General features: G+C 34.5%; 1 pseudogene; it reads left to right on the top strand.

The window, feature by feature from the left end:
• LOC107666843 (paired box protein Pax-2a-like) overlaps nucleotides 1-3,373 on the top strand; it is a 40,045-nt pseudogene extending 36,672 nt beyond the window's left edge.
• Nucleotides 3,374-17,969: the final 14,596 nt, after the last annotated feature.

The raw sequence follows: 17,969 nt of genomic DNA, 5'->3' as shown, positions 1-17,969 counted from the left end.
ATTAAAAATGACAGTTGTTTAATGGACTACTGTACAACTACTCAAGACATTATTTTCCACCAAAATAAAAAAATGTAAAAATTATTTAAAGGCACAGTATGAAAACAATGCACTGGAGTTTAGATTTATCTTCAAATACATAAAAAACAGGGAAGTTTAATTGTTATGATAAAGTTTTTATTTTTCTAAATACCTGAAAATAGTAAATTCCTGCACCAGTAATTTTCCCAAACACTTTCCTATCTGCCATTTATCTAACAAAAAGATAGTCACGCCCCAAATGATAATACTTTATTTATTCAGCAAGGACACATTAAACTGATCAAAAGTGACAGTAAAAGACATTTATAATGTTAAAAAAGATTTCCAATTTAAATAAATGCTGTTATTTAGAACTTTCTATTCATCAAAGAAAAATGTATCACAGTTTCCACAAAAATATGAAGAATGTTTATTGAGCAGTAAATCAGCATATTAGAATGATATCTGAAGGATCATGAGACTCTGAAGACTGGAGGAACGATGCTGGAAATTCAGCTTTGATCACAGAAATAAATGATATTTTACAATATTTTCACATAAAAAACATATTTTAAATTGTAATAATATTTCACAATATTACTAATTTTCCCAAACACTTTCCTATCTGCCATTTATCTAACAAAAAGATAGTCACGCCCCAAATGATAATACTTTATTTATTCAGCAAGGACACATTAAACTGATCAAAAGTGACAGTAAAAGACATTTATAATGTTAAAAAAGATTTCCAATTTAAATAAATGCTGTTATTTAGAACTTTCTATTCATCAAAGAAAAATGTATCACAGTTTCCACAAAAATATGAAGAATGTTTATTGAGCAGTAAATCAGCATATTAGAATGATATCTGAAGGATCATGAGACTCTGAAGACTGGAGGAACGATGCTGGAAATTCAGCTTTGATCACAGAAATAAATGATATTTTACAATATTTTCACATAAAAAACATATTTTAAATTGTAATAATATTTCACAATATTACTAATTTTATTGTATTTTTTGTTCAAATTAATGCAGCCTTGGTGAGCAGAAGAGACTTATTTCAAAAATATTAGAAAATCTTACAAACGCCAAACTTCTGAACTATAGTGTAGTTGTCTAAGCACATTAAACTCAAGTACAATAAAGTATTTTAACATTAACAAAATGACACATTTCACCCACCCAAAAATAAAAATTATTTCTTAATTTTGTCCTGATCACAAAGAAAGATATTTTGAAGAATGTTGGTAATCAAACAGTTGAAGGTAGCCATTGACTTCCACAGTATTTATTTTTATTTTTCCATATTATGGAAGTCAATGGCTACCGTCAACTGTTTGGTTACCAACATTATTTCAAATATCTTCCTTTGTGTTCAACAGCTGAAAGGAATTCATACAAGTCTGGAACAACTTGAGAGTGAGTAAATGATGACATATTTCATTTTTGGGTGATCTATCCCTTTAACCTTTCTACATCGATGAAACCTTAAATAATAAAATATTAGATTGGCTTGCATTTATGAACTGACCAGACACTGATACCAATCTGACTCAATAAAAGAAGTCCCGTAATGTTTACAGCAGCCTGCAGACATTCATAGAAGCAGATTTTCACTGGTGTGTGTGAATGCAGGAAGCCTTTAACTATAGACCATCAAACCTCAATTGACTAAAGAATTAACTGGTCCAAGAGATTTCCAGACGAAAGTCATTTTGTGATCACTGAGCTCAAACTAATTCATAAAATGTGGTTCGATCTTGCATTATTTTTAGCCGCTCCAGGTAATAAGAGCAGCAGAAGCAGACTCTCTGCAGACGTGCTGCTTCACAGAGAGATTTACTGACAGCCCTCAATGCGGCCGGCGCATATAAAAACACCTCTTTATTATCCCATAAAAGAGAAACAGCGTTGGACCAACATTGTTCAGCACGACGCTCTGACTTTCTTCCTGCACAATCAAATTACACAACAAGAGACAAACTTTGGACACAATGGGTTTTAGAAATGAGACATTACGAAGTGAGCAAGAAAAATCTATATATTGGCATTGTATAAACAAGTTTGTTTTTTTTATCAACATTTCAGCAACTGTGATGTCAAATTGATGGTGCATTATTTTAACGTGCATGTCTGTGTCCCATTTCAGGTAGCGAATTTTCAGGGAATCCCTACAGCCATCCACAGTACACAACCTACAATGAAGCCTGGAGATTCAGCAACCCAGCAATACTGAGTGAGTGTCTCCTTACAAAAATGTACCATGGTAAACACAGTTTCTGCCAAAATATCATAGGTAAAGTATTTGTTACTACAATAAAACTGATGCTTTGTATTAGACACCACTGTCCTCGATCGATCGATCAATCAATCAATCAACTTTTTAAATTACATAAATATATATTTAAAAATAATATAATTTAAAAAACAATAGAAAAAATTTAATTACATTTAAAAAGTACTGAATGCAAAAAATTTAATAAAATATAATTTATAAATAAATAAATAGTTTTAGAAAGCTTACTAAACAGTTGAAAGGACATCCCAAATAAATTGTAGTCACTTTAACTGGTTAACTGTATGTTGAGAGTTATATGTTTGCTAGAAATTAATTAACAGTCCTTTAAGATTAACAGATCTTATTGATTTTTCTAATTTTTGCTGTCTAAAATGATTGAATCTGCAACAGTTTTTGCATTTATGACTTTTTGTAGTATTATGTGGTGAATCTTTACCAATAATCATTATGCAATTAATGTAAATGCAATAACACTTAGCTGTGAATGTTTTAGTGCACAAGCTAAATATGTCGTAAGCATCTGAATATTAGCTGAAATGACATGAAATATATATATTTGGGTATTCTGTAAACAACATGGTAAATAAAAATAGCATTGTGTGTTCATAGAGCGATTATATGTGTTAAAAATATTTTTATTTGGCTGAAGTTGATGGAATTTGCATTAACTATTTTGATAGCAAAATCCTGGCCATACATGAAATCAATACTATATGATGCTTAAAACAAATATGCATTTAATATATTAATATGCAGTCATTGTCGTGGTGTATTGAAATGGTACATTCCTTTCTTATTAACTTTCAGGTTCCCCCTATTATTATAGTGCATCCCGAGGCTCTGCCCCCCCAACTGCTGCCACTGCCTATGACCGCCACTAGTTACCACGGAAACCAAATCAGGCGGCACGCCCACGGACTCGGACTTCATATTCTGCCAGTGTGAGCAGTGCAGCTGATTGAACAGAGCGGTTTCATGCAGTCACATGATGAAGAACAGACCAATCAGGAACAAAAACATCTCGACGACAATTCAGCCAGTCGCACGAGCCTCAACGGGCTCGACGAGGGAAAACCGATAAACGAACAATACATGTATATCTCAAAGACTGAGGGTAAATATGATTTTTAAAACAAAATTAACATCTGCTTTTTTTAAGACTTTTATATTTTGTCCGTTAATTGATATTATTCATAGGTATTCATACTTAAAGAGGTTCTAGCATATATGTATTTGTTTGTTTGGATAGACACTGAAATTAATGATATCAAAGGACATTTTCTAAAATGAAAATTGCTAATGTATGTAAAAGCATTTCAGATGCTGTCAATGTGCTGATGTCTATCCAAATTTACAAAAATGTCTATGTTTATTTATGAATACCTACAATATGAACAAGTTCACCCTGGATGTACACATCTGACGAGGAAAACCTTTCCAACACATGGTTGTAGATTCTCCTAATAGGTTTCTCTCTCGATGTGTCTCTGGACTGCGCAAAAACGAACAGTAAATCTCAAAACTTGACACTCCATTCATCGCACAGTAAACTATCACTCAATACAGTATGTACCCAGCATGGAAATACAAAGCAAGCAGGCCTTCTTCTCCCTATCAACGCCAGCAGAAGATCGCTAGCACACTTCTGTGAGAAACAATCAGATACCAACCAGAAAGAAGAAGAAACCGGGAGAAGAATATTTCATCAAACAGAGAAACTGTCAATCCTGGTCCTGCCGAGGCCAGATTTGATTCTTTCAGACGAATCCAGTTGGAGTTATATTAAAAATTGTCTTTGATCTTTCAAGCTGTTTAATGGCACACAGCGGGTGTTGCAGTCCACAAGTCATCAAATAAAGCGCACGCATTCATAATAAAATTCGTGCGTAAAATGCGTTTTTGTAAGAAAAATATTCATATTTCAAACGTAATAAACACTTTTCTCTCACTTCCGTTATCTGTCATACGCGGATCCGTTCCGGCGGATGACGCAGCACGTATACGCAGTGTGCGCGCCTCTGAGGTATGCTAGTCTCGTGAGTTTGTTTAATAGGAGCAAAGGAAGCAAAGTTTCCTTACTTTAGCAAAGGAAAACCAGTCTCCTCTTGGTTTATATCGAAATCCTCCGACATTTTTCTTTGCAAATCTTCGGTTTGTACTTCTAATTAGTGACCGTTGTTTTGTTTTGTTCTCTCGCCGCGTTCGTCACTGATCACACAACGCCGCACGTCTTACGTCATCCGCCGGAACGGCTTCAGTGTATGACAGTCAGCGGATATTTTTCTTACAAAAACACATGGATTCGCTGCAAGGGACCTTTACTCATCCCCCGGAGCCGTCTGCGGCACGTTTTATTATGAATGCGTGCGCTTTATTTGACGACTTGTGGACTGTTCAACTGCAATACCAGCTGAGTGCCATTAAACAGCTTGAAAGATCAAAGACAATTTTTAATATAACTCCAACTGGATTCATCTGAAAGAAGAAAGTCATATACACCTAGGATGCTTCGAGGGTAAGTAAAACACAAGCTGATTTTCATTTTTGGGTGAACTAACCCTTTAAGTCAAGAATGTGTATTGAATTTTTCAAATTCAAATCTTTTTATGCAACTGACTTAAAAAAAAGTTATGGGCAGTTGTGCAGGAAAAAAAATAGATGACTAACTTTTAAGACTAGTCTGGTTTAGAGCTGGTCAGTAAATAACACACAGGTTTTTGTGCTGAAATACAGATGCAGAAGTGGTTTAGTGAATTCACCCCTCAGTGTTATTGTTTGCACTATGGGTTGTGCTCTTTATGAGATGGCTGTGAATAGTTTCAGTCTTGAGTGAATAAACAGTGGACTTACTCTTCGGTCGGATTGGATGCTCAGTGTTTTGCTATTAATTTTTGCAGCATTTGAGAAAAACAAACATGTACTACTGATCAGATGAAGCACTTAAATCTCCAAATGTGTTTACAGAATAGTTAGCAGCTGTTCAATTAATCAACAGATGGGTTGGTCACTGGTTATCGGCTTTATGATTTACTTTTCAGAACTCTGCTTTGCGATCGTCAAGCTGTTTCATGTAGCACACACACAAAAAAAACTTGCTTTACAACAAGTGCAATTCTGCAAAACATTTTTTCATAATCATGTACTGTACGCTCCAGTTTGAGCTCATGTTCTGACAGACAACTTTAGTTTTCATCGAATACGTTACAGTTGAGAGAATGTACTTGTGTCACATTTGCCAAAGACATTTGTCGATGTATATTTTTATTTACAGTCTGCTGTTGCATTGTACAAACAGTATTATAGTGAAAACATTATCAATATATGTACAAATCCTATGCAGAGCAAAGAAAAGCTGTTGTATGCATAAACTATAAAACTACTGACATGTTTGTTTTGTTCATTATTTATGCTATTTTGTGAAATAATTTTTAAAATAATTTTGTGTGAAATGTCATTTCTGTACTGTAAATACATTCTGATCAAATCTGGTTTGTCTCTGGTTTCATCAAGCATCTTACAGACACACGAGTTGAATACAAACAGGAATACTCTAATACACAAAACTAAGCAACACAATTTATTCTTCTTTGTCTGAACACTTTACTTTATGGACTTATTACAATTACTCCCAACCAGAAACAACTTTAAAATATCTCAGACTTCACAAAGTAACACATAGCAGCAGTTGGCTGGATTTGATTTTCTTGTAGGCTAATGTTTATTTAGATAAGCAATTTATTTAACTTATTTATTTAAATTATTATTAAAAGCAAAACTTACATAGAAATAAAAATGTGGACTTCAAATGCATGTTGTGTCCTTCATACGTTACTGTTTAAATGAGAAATCTTTTTTTTTTTTTTTTTTCACAGAAACCCTGTGGAATCGCATTAGTGCCACAAAACTTATTTATGAAATGGTAAATTATATTTAATGTCCAGATTCAAAGTCTTGATAGCAGTCTGATAAAAAATAGTTATATATAGGGAATATTGCAGGAATTTTATAAGATTTACCAGTAATTTCTTACAACAATAAACGTTGATTTTTACTGGGAAAACAATGCAGACTGGGACATTTTCATTAAAAGGTATCCATCTATCTATACATCCACCTATCTATCCATCTACAGTATATAGCTATCCATCTATCTACCCATCTATCCATTTCCAACTCATTTATATATCCATCCATCCATCCATCCATCTATCTATCTATCTATCTATCTATCTATCCATCCATCCATCCGTCCAAAAATATACATTTAATTCTAACAGTAGGTTTCTAATGCTGTAAAAGTTATATACAGCATCTATTAGAACACACTATAAATTCACATTATTTGTTACAGTGTACAACAGCATGAATACTGACATTATGAATATCACTGTCCTCAATAACAGCTTAATGTTGCCAACTATGAGAAAGTGCAAGTAAAGAACTGGCCGTGTGTTAGTCTGTAATTAAAATTTAACTTTCAGATCTCTTTCAGAAGCATTTCGGAGAACGATCCCCTCGAGGTTTATAAACACCTCGTTGCTTAATGGACTGAATTCTATTTTGTTTATTCACAAAAAAGTAATTAGGGAATTTAAAGCTAAATAGATGAACTTATTTAAGGGTGCCAGAGATCACAATGTGGCTGGGAAGAGCGCCAGAGAATGTTTTCTTTATGATTTGGATCACTGAGCATATAAAATGTATAACCTCTCAAGGCCCCTGAAAAGCTGAAATAATATTTTGAAGAAATGGGGATGAATTCAATTAGCAGAGACCTCACAAATACAGAGGGAGGCATCTAAGCAGGAATTCTCACAAAGGATGCAATGAATTTCTTTGGAAATGAGTTTTTTCCCCATCTCTTAATCCTGCGGGCTTATGGAGAATTGTTTGGCGCTTCATTATTGATTATGAATAAAGAAGAAAAGACCAGATTGACTGAGGTGAGTTCATTCCGCTTGAACAAAATCACTAGACCTATAGGAGAGATTTTTTATTTGTCTATGAACAAAATCTGACCGTTAAACTACTTTTTTTTTCTATGGTGAAGCTACTTTATAAAAAAAAATTTTTTATAGGCCATTTATTGGCTTTTCCAATATGGAAATTGCTGTGCAATGCTGATTTAAATGCAACAATTTTTTTTTTTATTTGTCTTATATATACAATTTAATTATAAATAAACTATATACTCGCAAAACATGACTCAGAATTGTTTACCATGGTAATTACAGTTTCAGCGATTACAATTATTGTAACTATTTTATAATCACAATAAATCATGTCATCTCTCTCAAATATATAAGAAGCCTCCATCTTTTCTTTCTTTCTTTATTTTACATTATCAGTATTTGATTTCAATATCAATAGCTATTTTAACTGTGATATTTGCTGGAAACCTGTGTTTACCATGGTAAATGTGTGCAAGGCTTTAGCTGAAGTTCTGCCTGTAGTTTCATGTTTTCAGCTGGTGTTTTTCTCTCCGCTCCCTTGTGTAGCATCTCACGTCAGCCTCTAACTGTCGTATATGTTTGTCATTCAGGCCTTGTTAGGAGAAGAAAAAACCCACTGTTGACTCCTTCCCTCCCCGAGCGGAGAATTCCCTGTGGTAAAATTATTCCATTTAGATGGAAACTTTTTGTCACTCCTGTCTAAATTGGCATTTCTGGCTCTTTCACTGAAACCAGTAAACTGTGAACCTGGATGCAGCTGTCAATCAAACGGAGCGTTGCTTCAGCGTGCCAGATGACGGGATTCGGGGAGGGGAGAGAGAGAGAACAGACTGAGAGAGAGCTGCCAGCTGATTGGCTGAAAAAGGCACCTGCCACTGTCAGAGCTTGTCAAATTCTGCACACACACATAACATCATATAGACTGTTTAAAACATATAGGCCTGCACATTTAACCAAACTATCCATGTTGACATCTAGTCTAGATTTTACAGCTAAAATGTGTCATCATTAACTTACAGGGTTTATAAACTCCCAGTTTAATGATCTGAGCACCTGCTGCATGAACACAAGCCTCCATTCACTGACCGTTAATGAGCTGATCTGTTAGCGCTGTGGTCAGTTATTTACAAGCATGTGACCGCTAATGTTCAGCAGTGTGATCAGAGCAATGGATGCTACAGCAGAGTTACAACACTGTCAGACACTGGTATCACAAAAACCAAATCCAGTTGCATTCATTTTACCTTCAACATTTAAGTGCATGTTTACTTGCTGATATGAACTACTTAGTGTAATAAAAAATAATATATAACCTATTCAAAAATGCAGTCTAAAACATTTTCATAATTCTAAAAATATATGTAACACTTTTTTAACATTTTAATTTCCCACTCATTTATTTTGTACGTTTAATTTAACACAAATTCTCTATTTTTGTAAATTAAAGGTTAATTCACTGTTAACTAGCTTGTTACCCAACTAACATCAACCTGAAGGTTAATAAAGAACACATTTATATACAGTATTGAGAATATGTATGTATTTATTTATTTATTTGAACAAAATAAATAGAATATAGTTTCCTAAACAATTCAAACTTAATAATTTCTTTCAAATTAAACACATTTTCAATAAAAATGAGGAAAAAGAAAAAAGAAAAGAAAATACACAATAGGAAAATGTTTGAAGCTAATGTATCCTTAAAACAACTCACTAAAGTATAAATAAATAAATAAAACATGATTTTTTTTAAAAGCATCCTAGAGAGTGGAAACGTTCCCGTAATTGAAGAAACTCCCACCAATATTAATACATTTAATCTTGATTATTTTTACTTATTGTGACATTACTTACAAATATGGTTTACAAAACGTAATGTAAACTCATAACAAATGTCTGCACACTTCTTTACATTTCTCAGAATGGAACAGTTTAAAGAAAGGTGTCATTTTGATGAATTAACAAGCCATGTGTGATTCAAACATTGTCATTTTAGCAGCATTAGTTTCCCATCAGGTCATAAACGTGTCGCAGTTTCACAACCCAGTGCACACCGAACGCCAGCTAACAACGTCTATCCACAGCTTGTTTATAATAAACCACCGTTACGACACAATTACAGATTTCGTTATCACTTCGTCCTCTCAGTGAATCTCATGCGCTCGTTTTCATTGCAAGATGGAAACAAAGAAAATCAGACATGTTACATGTCTTCAGCATAACCACAAAGCAAAGCTGCCACTTTAATACTGAGAATCTAATTGGATTTGGCAATAAGTAATGGGTCTATTAAGGAAGCATCATGGCAAGTCGTGGCCTCGCGTGGTGCTGGGTGTTAGCAGGCCGTCCCAGGTGCCCGATGGCTGAACAACAATTATAGATGATTTTTGACTGAGGAGACGCAAGTTCTTCTAGGAGGATGGAGATAATGAGTGAACTTTCAATGATAAGACCTTCTTAAGAAATCATCACAGGTGAAAGTTATACACACTCAATACAGCAAACGAGAAGGAGAGCGAGAGAGAGAGAGAGAGAGAGACTCCAGCATTGCCAACGTGCTGCCCTGTCCATCCAGCGCCAAGCTTTTCTCCCTCACCACTCAATAATTAGCCCTAATGGCTATTGTGTGATACATGATGCAATTAAAAACTAATGTTATGCACGTATGTGATTACTGCGGGCAGAATGACAGGCAGTCAGGGGTCCTGAGTGTCAAAACATGCGCTGCCTTAATCGTCCAAACACGTGCAGATCTCTCATGGCTATCAGTCACGTCTGTCGCACTAAATACTTCTGAATGTGTGGAGCTACAACACTGAAATTAAAGAAATAGTTCACTTAAAAATGGAAATCCTGTCATTTACCTACTCCCATGTTGTTCCAAAGCCAACTGTGGCGTTTTCTGTGAAACACCAAAATTACCAAATAATGAAGCATCCATTTATATAGATTGGATGTGTTGTTATGGCATAGCCTACTGTTTCATATTGTACTACAATATACTGCAAATAGTATATTCGACTATTTGGAGCAAATAAATAAATACATTAATTAATTGAGCATCTAACAATATTTACACTTTTATTTGCACACATCCACACACACACACACACACACACACACACACACAAACACTAATTACACTAAAACCACAGCATGAACTATAATCTAAGTTTTCTGACAAAAAGACAGATAAGTCATTATAAACTAAAAATCTGTATATTTTAAAACTCTTTTTTCCCCCCCTTATTTGTATTGTATTGTATTATGCAAAATTTTGTAAATTAAATTACCTAGGTTGTTACCCAACTAAAATACACCTGAAGTTTGTTTGTTTGTTTATTCATTTATTAAATAATAAAAATAGAATATAAAAAAATAGAAAAACTAATTAAAAATGTACAATAGGAAAATGTTTGAAGCTACAATAATTTATCCTTATTTGTATTTCTTTTTTTATTTAATGAAATCAAACTAGAGTGTCGAAAAGTTCCCTAATTGAAGAATCTCCGAAAATTCAATCTTGGTTATTTTAACTGTATTACATCACTTACAAATATGGTTTACAGAAATCAATATGTAATTGAAATTCTGGCACGTTTTGTTTGTTTAAAACATCTGCTGTCGATGATGTGAAACCTGCCATAATGCATCACTGTTTTTCAATTTCTACATGATTGCAAATGAGATTTCAGCACTTTTTCAGAGGAAATGGGGGGGGGGACAGGTACTGTTATGGTACTTTTTGCCCTTTTCTGAAGCTCAACAGTGTCCATATAGTCATTCACTTTCATTGTATGGATAGTGTGAGCATCCTTGCTGACTTGCCCGGGGAAAACATGTTATATAGGTTTAAACATCATGAGGGTAAGACATTTAATTTTGGATGAATTATTCCTTTAACAGCGAGAGAAAGAGCCGAATTATCAACCTCCACCCTCCCAGTTCCCACTCTTTCTCCTGTATATCTCTCCTCTCCTCCCCCTCTCTGTCAGAGTAAACTCATGATGAATTACCCTGTCAACCGAATTCATTCAGGGACCAATTAATCCAGCAGAAATAAACTACAGCCATCAGACACAGAAAAAACCCGAGCAGAGAACCAGGAGCTGCGCTCTTTAAGAAAGAAAAAAGGGGTGAAAAGGAAGAGAGAACAAAACTAGCAAGGGTTTCTCTTTCAGGGGAGAACCTGAAGAAAATAAAAAGCAAAAAGCGAGTGGTCTCCAGGGACGGCAATGGAAGTTAGCCTGACAGGAGTTGGTCATTTAATGCTTTAGTGCACCGGAGACACGTCCTGTCATAGTGGACAGTATCGCAGGAGTCCCCTGGTGCTGCCTTTATTAATTAAACTGAACAGAGCAGGGGTGTCCCGCAGCCAAACGCCAACTCTGTCACTTTCAGCCCCATAAACACTTCCTGCTAGAAATACTGGTAACACTGTACTTGAAGCCTTTATGTATAATGCATTATATATTTACATTGGAATGCATTTTATATTTACAATGTATTATAATTGTAACCAACGTTAAAATGCATCATATATTAAGATTCCTTTACATCTGAAATTAGTTGTTTGTCATGCGTTTTAATGTATTATACTTTCTAAAAGTGTAACAGTGAATAGATAAATATTACAAGTGTGGTTACTATTACTCATGATATTATAGAAGGAGCACTATAAAGCATAATTAAAGGAATAGTTTACCCATAAATGAAACTTTGCTGAAAATGTTCTCACTCTCAGGCCATCCAAGATCAGATTTGGAGAAATGTAGCATTGCATCACTTGCTCAGCAATGGATCCTCTGCAGTGAATGGGTGCCATCAGAATGAGAGTCCAAACAGCTGATAAAAACATCACAATAATCCACACCACTCCAGTCCATCAGTTAACATTTTGTGAAGTGACAAGCTTTAAAATTAAAAATTAAAACACCTTAATGATGGATTTGTTTCTTATAAATCATTAAAGTGTATTAACTTTAAACAGTCGCTTCTGGCCAAAATGCGAGTCCATAATCCATAATAATGCTTCCTCCAGTGAAAAAGTCAATCTCATGTTGTCTCTCACATCAAAACACACCCACATATTTGTTAGAGCTGTTTTGGACTGTTTGGGCTTGTAAACGGTGCTTGATCTGTGCAGATTTCAGACCAGACAACTTTTTCACATGAGGAAGTGTTATTATGGACTCGTATTTTAGTTAAAAGATCCTTAATGATGGATTTGTTTCTTACAAACATGCAGCTTTTGTCTTCTCCAGATGTTAACTGATGGACTGGATTGGTGTGGATTACTTGTGGATTATTGTGATGTTTTTATCAGCTGTTTGGACTCTCATTCTGATGGAGAGTATCCATTGGTGAGCAAGCGATGGAATGCTACATTTCTCCAAATCTGCTCCCATGAAGAAAAAACTCATCTTCGTCTTAGATGGTCTAAAGGTGAGCAAATTTTTAGTTTGGGGTTAACTATTCCTTTAATGCATTAAAAAATCTTTTAGAATGCACCATTAAAGGCTTCAAGTAAAGTGTTACCGAAATTTTATAATAAAATGTACCTGTGTTTATTGGTTACATTTCTTTTCTAAGATTTTATGTTTATCAGCTGTTTGGACTCTCATTCTGATGGAGAGTATCCATTGGTGAGCAAGCGATGGAATGCTACATTTCTCCAAATCTGCTCCCATGAAGAAAAAACTCATCTTCGTCTTAGATGGTCTAAAGGTGAGCAAATTTTTAGTTTGGGGTGAACTATTCCTTTAATGCATTAAAAAATCTTTTAGAATGCACCATTAAAGGCTTCAAGTAAAGTGTTACCGAAATTGTATAATAAAATGTACCTGTGTTTATTGGTTACATTTCTTTTCTAAGATTTTATGCTACCTTTGAGGTGCGATGACCTCAGACGGGGTCATGATCAGGGTGTGATAACCCGGACCAAGTTGCATGAGCTTCTGTCCTCCATATGGCTGATGCCAGTGAGCAGGAAACCCAATAGGTTGTTGTCCAATACTGCAGCCTGAAGTAAGTTCTCCTCTATTGTGTGGAGGCTGATTATGGAGTGAATATTTCATGGCTCTTTTTTTCTGCTCCTGCAGATTAAGGGGGGATCGGGCAGCTGGAAGGCAGCTGAGTGTGACAGGTGTGCTTTACCTGGAGCAGGTGGGTGGAGACGGCGTACCTGATTACAGACGCCTTCACCTCTTTATGGGCTCTATCGCTGAGAGGAAGAACATTTTACCGGTTCATTTTACACTGAACAATGTCATCTGGGAAGTTATTAGAGTAAGGAATATTCTATTTGTTAAATAACTTAATGTTTAATGTCTGGCATAAAAATATGCATGTGATTTGCATTTACAGTAAATGTACCAAACTTAGTGCACAAGCTATATAAATGCACAGAGGATGTTGAATATGCATCTAATACATTTTGAAAGTATAGCAATACCCCGTAAAGTCATCATAAATTATGCATTCCTGGTCTTATTGCGAAGATTCATCAGTACCCATGACTCGGAAAGAAAAACATGTTTGTGTTTACATTATTTCATGAAAAATATAACGACTTGCTTTGCCTCTGAAATTACTTCACTTCAGAGGGGGATAATTAAAATCGACTGCCAAATAACTACTTGAATATTGTTTTAGTATTCTCATATTCAAGTCCATTTTGGCATCTAACAACCACCTTTCAAAATCCAATCAATTCCTAATGGATACAATTAAGTCCTATCCTACATTTTCATCAGTTAGATATCCACTACCACTCAAAAGTTTGGGTTCAGTAATTAAATTATTACTTTTATTCAGCAAGTATGCTTGACTTTGATCAAAAGTGTCAGTGAAGTCGTTAAAATGTTACAAAAGATTTCGATTTCAAATAAATGCTGTTCTTTTGAAACCTTCTATTCATCAAAGAATCCTGAAAATGGTTTATCATGGTTTCCATAAAAATATTAAGCAGCACAACTGTTTTCAACACTAACAATAATATACTGTTTTTTGAGCAGCAAATCAGCATATTAGAGTGATTTCTGAAGGATCATGTGACACTGAAGACTGGAGTAATGATGATGAATATTCAGCTTTGATAACAGGAATAAATTACATTTTACAATAGAAAAGTTATTTAAATTGTAATAATATTTCATAACATTACTGATACTGTAATAAAAAATAAGCCTTTGTGATTAATAAAAAATCTTTAAAAATCTTATTGACCCAAGCTTGTACATCACATTACAGAAGTAAGATGAGTTGCTTTTTTTTATGTTGAAAGTATATGTTTGCATGAAGTTTAAGTTAGTATGAGACTGGTGTGATAGAACTTCTTACCCACTTCCTTTGCAAAGTTATTTCTAGTCAACTCATGTCATGGCCTGAAAAGAGTAAAAACACCTGCTAATAGTACAATTTCACTTTGTGTAACCAGGAAGTAAAATAAAAGCAAGTAGCATTAATGATTGTATAGTCGAGTGATGTATTCATGCATTTGACACTTTTATCCAAAATGACTTACAGTGCATTCAGAATATATCTTTTGCCATTATATGTGAATCAAACCCACAACCTTGATGTTGCTAACTACCACGAAAAGCTCTTCCAGACTATTTTTATGTTACTGAACACTAATATTCCCTAAAATACTTTAACTACAAACTGCAAAGCCTCTGACAGCGAGAGAGCGCTTATAGGTTGCTCCCTTCCAGACTATTTTTATGTTACTGAACACTAATATTCCCTAAAATACTTTAACTACAAACTGCAAAGCCTCTGAGCAGAGGAAGACAGCGAGAGAGCGCTTATAGGTTGCTCTGTTGCTGAATATAATTAATTAAACGAGTCTAATTAGGAATGTGAGAGCAGGTGCAGACTGTGGGTTGACAGCACAGACACGATGGAAAAAAACCTCAGCATATAAAGGTACAGCATGACAAAACAACTTTCTGCAGTTTTGTCATGTGAAACCCCAGAGGAATACATCATGACAGAGAGAAAAGACCTCGGCAGCACGCGGGTCAGACGCAGACGGTTCCTCAGCGTGGTAAATACATGTTTGCACTAGTGAGGTGCTGCTCAAATCATTATGCACACATATGCTGAACATCGCGATGGCTGCTAGAGCTCGACTGATAGATAACATGATGCAACACATTCTCAGGAGGTTTGCGTTACAACATCCAACCTGCTGCTATACCGTGATGCTTTGTCAAAATGAATTTCAAGTATCTGGTGTAGATGAAGTCTAATGAAAAAAATTGGAATGATAAAAATCTAACTTAAAATGCATTTGCAAAGTTATATGTTTTGGTCACATTTTTAAACCACTTTCAACAAAGGTTTTGATGGTCCTCATTAATGAAATTCAACAAGAAGTAACTTTCGCTTGTGAAGTTTGTTTGTAAAATGTGTAACTTGTTTGTAACATTGATCTAAAGCACAAATTCAAAGTAATGCCATACTTTACATAAAAATGTTTTACAAAAAAAAAATCAGTTTTAACATTTGTGGATCTTGGAATTTTTATTTATTTATTTATTTATTTATTTTTAGGGATTATAGGTTTTTGACAGTGGAGAATGTGAATTAACATCAATTTCAATAAATTATTAACATCAATTATATATAATGGAAAAAAATTTGAATGTTAGAAAGCTAACTAAAAATGAATTTGCAAAGTAAGAGAATTATGACAACAAAAAAAAAGTTTACAAATTTATGGAGCATGAAAATAATAGAATGTTTTTCAGGAGTTTTTACCTTTTTAACAGTGGAGAATGTTATTTAATATTGTCATGTCATAAAGCATCAATTTATCAGATATGTTATCTAAAAATAATGAGGATATTAAAAATGCACTTGCAAACTAATATGTTTTGGTCAAATTTTTAAATACTTTTCAACAAAGGTTATGATGGTCATTATTCATGAAATTCAAGGAGAATGAATTTCTGAGTAACTGGTTTGTAAAACGATCCCTAAGTACAATTCTAATCAATGCAACACTTTACATAAAAATAGTTTAACAAACAATTAAATTAATTTTGCTTTTGTATATCAATGATGATATATGTCCGATGACAAAAAAAAAAAAGTTGACAAATTTTTGTATGATGGAAATAATATATTTTTTAGGGCTTCTACATTTTTGACAATGGAGAACGTGAATTAACCTTGTTGTGTCAAAAAACGCCAATTTCTTTTATATTTTATATAATGAAAAAATGAGGATGTTAAAAATCTAACTTACAATGCATTTGCAAAGTTATATGTTTTGGTCAGTTTTAAAACCCTTTTCAACAAAGAACATGTCGTGTCATAAAATGTCAAGTTCTCTGATATTAAGACGTACTGACCTTGACACACAGTCATGAGGGTCTAGACTCTGTGTCTTCTTCATCTCTCTGATATCAAATTCTGTTTTATGGACTTTTTGTCAACAAATGACAACAGAAATGACAACAGACGTCCTCACATCACTAACCAAAATCAAATCACCAACTCTCATTGAAAGAGATCTTGTCATTGAAAATACCGTCAGTGTAAATACTTTTAAAAGTGAACATGCAATCAAAACTCACTTTCGCAGTAAACATTCCTAAAATCTGCTTGATTCATCAGTGCACATTAATCTAAAGAGAAAATTTATGAAGCTAGCAAAGAGAATACAAAATATTGCCAAATATACAGTACAACGTGCTGCCGTTTCATGTTGATTGTAAGAAGCTTGTTTGTCTAACAGCACAAGTCTTTCTGCTGCAGTAGAGCAGTAAAAATTAAAGCTGGAGACAGAGAGTATTTTGTGTGTGTGTTCAAGTCTTTCTTGTTTTTGTTTCATGCTCTCTGTGCCTTGCCCTGGACTTTTATGTCACTTCCTGTCTCCCGTGGTGTTTGTAGTCAGTTTGTAGTCCGTTTGTTCATTGGTTCCCCTTGATTAGTCTCCCCAGGTGTGTCTTATCTTGTTAAGCTTGTACTTAGTTATCTTGTTCTCTTGTTATCTTGTCAAACTTGTACTTGCTAGTACTTAGTGTTCAGCAGAGGTGTAAAGTATTGGAGTAAATGTAATTAGTTACTGTACTTGAGTATCTTTTCGGGTACTTTGTAGTTGTACTGAGTATCAAAGATACTAGCAACTTTTACTCTTTACTTCACTACATTTTTGAATGAGTATCTGTACTCTTTACTCCACTACATTTGAAATGAGTGTTGCAGTTACACATTACATTTTGCATGGACCTATCTTTTTCTGCAGCAGTTTATTTCAGCTACAAAAGACGTGATACTGCCTATTAAAGGCAGGGTTGCCAGGTTTTCACAACAAAACCCACCCAATTGCTACTCAAAACTAGCCCAATCACGTTTCGAGGGGATTCCCCGGTAAAAATCGCATTCCGGTGGGGTAAAATACACGTTTTTGGTGGGGTTCCCCTGGTAAAATTCACATTTAAGGGGCTACATATCACGTTATTTTGGTCGCTTAAACCCGCGGACATGAAAAACACCCCTCCACTGCAAGAAGGCTTCGGCTTTTTAATTTTACTTAACATTATCTTATTTATCCATTATACTGAAGAGACCTTTTTGATTGCTCTCCTCACAAATCAAGTCTTTCTTGTTTTTGTTTCATGCTCTCTGTGTGTTGCCCTGGACTTTTATGTCACTTCCTGTCTCTCGTGGTGTTTGTAGT

The sequence above is a fragment of the Sinocyclocheilus anshuiensis genome, unplaced genomic scaffold, assembly GCF_001515605.1.
Source record: "Sinocyclocheilus anshuiensis isolate Anshui unplaced genomic scaffold, SAMN03320099.WGS_v1.1 scaffold1500, whole genome shotgun sequence".
NCBI classification, from domain to species: domain Eukaryota; kingdom Metazoa; phylum Chordata; class Actinopteri; order Cypriniformes; family Cyprinidae; genus Sinocyclocheilus; species Sinocyclocheilus anshuiensis.
Note: the sequence above shows the minus strand (reverse complement) of the source record. Positions and strands in the feature narration are given on the sequence as shown.